The 3,810-nt window shown below is 44.6% G+C and overlaps 1 pseudogene; it reads left to right on the plus strand.

Annotated features, from left to right (window-relative positions):
- Positions 1-2,635: 2,635 nt before the first annotated feature.
- LOC118009102 lies at positions 2,636-3,530 on the plus strand (annotated as a pseudogene).
- The last annotated feature ends 280 nt before the right edge of the window (positions 3,531-3,810 follow it).

Here is a 3,810-nt window from a genome sequence, read left to right on the forward strand (position 1 = left end):
TCCTTATTTTCTTCCCTTTTTAGTTCATACACTGAAGATAAAGAGCCACTGGAGCAGAGAGATTGGAGATAAAAGGAAGAGGGAGTAATTGATAAAGCTAAATCCCAGAGGAGGGCAGGGGGGACAGGATCCCGAGCAGAGGGGGCCCAGCGCACTGTGGACAGGAGGAAGCACTGCTTGGAGGATACTCCAACAGTGATGGAGGTGGAGATAGCTGAGAAGTCCTAGAGAAGTTGTGGACTCTGTACAGGCTGGCTTCTCTCTCTTGATGGAGTAGGAGGCAGGCCACCTGCTGAAGGGTGGCGACAGGGTCTGTGGGATGAACTGCGGAGGCTGCTTTGGGGCGTGGGGAAGACACTGGATGTGTCGGACTTGGCCAACAGCAGGTGACAGAAAACCTTGCTCAAACTGACTGGAACAAAAAAGAAACACCAGATTCATGCAGTGAAAAGTCCAAGGACAGGGCTGCATCTAGGAGTTCAAACAATGTCATCAGAACTTGGTTTCTTTCCCTCTCTCTGTGAATGTTGGCTCCGATCCTCAGATGCCATTGCCCAGTCCCTGACAATGGGATCGAGTACAGCAAAAAAGGAGAGGTTTCTTCCTGGATGGGGATGCCTGAGTCCTGGCATGGGCCTGGACTAGACCAATCTGGGTCTTAAGCGCATCCTTGACCCAATCACGGTGGCCCGGGATTTGAATTACTTTAATTGGCTAGCCTCACGACATGTGACCTCCTCTGGTCCAATCATTGCAGCAAATGCATTTCAGGGGGACTGAAGAGCCAGCCCTAAAGACTGTTCAGGAACCACATTCAAACCAAATTTCCCTGAAGGGCGAAGAGGAAGGTGGGAAAATCACTGTAGAGGAGACAAGGACTGTTAGTGCAAACTACAGGCATTGGTTTAGGACAAGGAGGGCTCATATGCCAGGTAGGTACTTAGGATGACTGACAGTCTGAAACAGCCCCGCGGGGACCCAGAAGAGGAGACAGCGAAATATGAATAAAAGGATTGTGAGGAGGGCCCCGAGGTTAGCAAAATAGACAGACTTACTTGTTGAGTCAGCACCCTTATGAGACTTTTTTCCTTTTTCTTTTCTTTCCTTCTCCTTCCTTCCTTCTCTTTCTTTCTTTCTTTCTTTCTTTCTTTCTTTCTTTCTTTCTTTCTCTTTCTTTCTTTCCTTTCTTCCTTTCTTTCTTTCTCTTTCTTTCTTTCTTTCTTTCTTTTTCTTTCTTTCTCCCTTTCTTTCTTTCTTTCTTTCTTTCTTTCTTTCTTTCTTTTTTTCTTTCTCCCTTTCTTTCTTTCTTTCTTTCTTTCTTTCTTTCTTTCTTTCTTTCTCTTTCTTTCTCCCTTTCTTCCTTTCTTTCAAGAAGCACTTAGTAGCCAGCCCCACAGTATAAGGGGAGGAAGCAGAAATGCTAATAGACATACACCCACTGCAGACAGAGTTACAGCCAAGTTGCAGAGCGCTCTGCCTCAGCGACAGTGCATGATTCATGGGAAATTCCTGGCTTAGCCTTGAAGGCACTCATTTAGGACACACGCAGATGGGATAAGAGGAGCAGACGTGGCCCACAGTCTTGTGCAGGCAAATTTACTCCCGGGAAAAATGTAATGACATGCTTTGGAATGATTCCCCAAACAGCGAGGAACAAGTGAGGGATTGTGACATGTGTGCGTTTTTGGATTTGATGTGCTCCTCTTAATCACATGTAGCTAAGCAGGTACTTAAAATAGCTGGGCCACCAGGGAATTGGCATGCCATTCGCACAAACTCTGCTTTGAGTGTTAATTTTAAGTTGCTCCCTTTAGGGAATTCTTAATAGCAGCGATGTTTCTTGATTCCAGAACTTATCCCCACCCTCAGTCTCTATTTTTCTCATTCACTCCTTACAATAACCAAAATCTTCTCTACCACAGATCTATAGTTGAGTCAAGAAACATCTAGCCTGGTGGTGAAATGGGACAGTGAGGGTTCCCCAATAATCCCTGTGGGACAACTTTGAGAATAGACAGGGAATACATCAGAGTTTACGGATGGAATTAAGTATGTATCATAGAAAGAGCAAGAGAATAAAGTTTTATGTGGCTGGTAGCATAATCTTTCTAGAGCACAGCTCTGACCAGAGTCTGCCCTCTGCTCACTCTTTTTTGTTTTTTCAAATTAGGTTTGTGCAAACACTCTTAATATCTACAGAATAAAGTTCAGAACCCTAGGCATGGTATTGTAGATGCTTCAACCTCTGTCCTCAAATTTTCCTTTCATTATTTTAATTTTTTATGTTTAAATATTAAAGATTTCAATGCACAGAAAAGTTCACAGAAGAGGATAATAGACACCCAATGCCCACAACAAAAATTAGACTGTTCATTGGTTTGTCGTATTTGTTTCACATCTTTGTGTAAAGAAAGTCTTAAACAGACAAGACAGTGGTGGGTGGTGGCGGCGCCTGGGGCCTTGGGCACCTTGCAGGCGGGTCGCGCTGGCTGGCTCAGTGGCTGCTTGCCGTGCATGGCTTGGCCCCGGGTGGAGGCTGCCCTGTGATCTGGGCCCCTGGGCTGGGCACCAGCAGACAGAGGGTTGCCCAAATGAGGGGCTACAGCTCTGAGATAAGGACCGGCTGCAGGTGCGGTACCTGGAGGAGGAGAACCAAGGAATTGTGGTGCTTGGAATAAATAGAGCTTATGCCAAAAATTTGTTCAGTAAAAATCTGATAAAAATGCTCTCAAAAGCTATAGATGCTTTAAAATCTGATAAGAAAGTGAGGACAGTGAGGCGCCTGGGTGGCTCAGTTGGGTAAGCATCTGACTCTTGATTTCCGCTCAGGTCATGATCTCAGGGTTATGAGATCCAGTCCTGCTTGGAATGCTGAATGTGGATCCTGCTTAAGATTATCTCTCTCCCTCTGCCCCCCCACCTCTCTCCCTCTCTAAGAGTGAAAGAAAGAAGGAAAGAGAGGAAGGAAGGGAGAAAGAGAGAAAGTGTGGACCATAATAGTCAGGAGAAAAGTCCCAGAGACATTCTGTGCTGGTGTGGACCTTATGGAGAGTGAGAGCATCAAAATGAATCCCAGTGAAGTTGGTCCTTTGTCTCCAAAATAAAAGCAGTGATTAATGAAATCGGTGGGTGCCCAGTGACCATCATGGGCTATCGGGATGTCCCTGGCCAAACAGCTCATCTTCTCTGCACGGGTGCTTGATGGCGAAGAAGCCAAAGCAGTGGGCTTGATCAGCCATGTTCTAGAACAGAACCAGGAGGGGGATGCTGCCCCCTGCAAGGTTTTGGACCTGGCACAAGAGTTTTGACCTCAGGGACTTGTTGTGGTGAGAGAGGCAAAATTAGCAATTAATCAAGGGATGAAGGTTGATTTAGTAACAGGATTAGCCATAGAAGAAGCTTGTTATGCTCAGACTATTCCAACAAAAAATAGGCTTGAAGGTCTTCTTGCTTTTAGGAAGAAAAGGTCTCCTCACTCTAAAGGAGAAGAGAAGAAACAGAAATCTTTAAAATGCCAGTGTAACAAATAAATGTACTTCTGGAAGTATCTTTCAGATCCACATATGCTTCAGCACCTGGAATCCCAATGACCAAAGTGAAGAGCCAGTTATCCATGTAGTGAATTAAGCATCTGGTGTGGACCCATATGTGGACTTTGTTCAAATGTGTATCATGTCATATTCATTCAGTTTTATAAAGCTAGTCGTGTATACTGTCAAAAACAGATTCAAAATTTGGTACACATTTTTAAACATCTCCTGTGTACAAGGTTTCTTGTTCTTAATTTTTTGTTTTGTTTTTTTTTTAATG

Source organism: Mirounga leonina, unplaced genomic scaffold, assembly GCF_011800145.1.
Source record: "Mirounga leonina isolate KUSES-001 unplaced genomic scaffold, KU_Mleo_1.0 Mir_127, whole genome shotgun sequence".
Taxonomy (NCBI): domain Eukaryota; kingdom Metazoa; phylum Chordata; class Mammalia; order Carnivora; family Phocidae; genus Mirounga; species Mirounga leonina.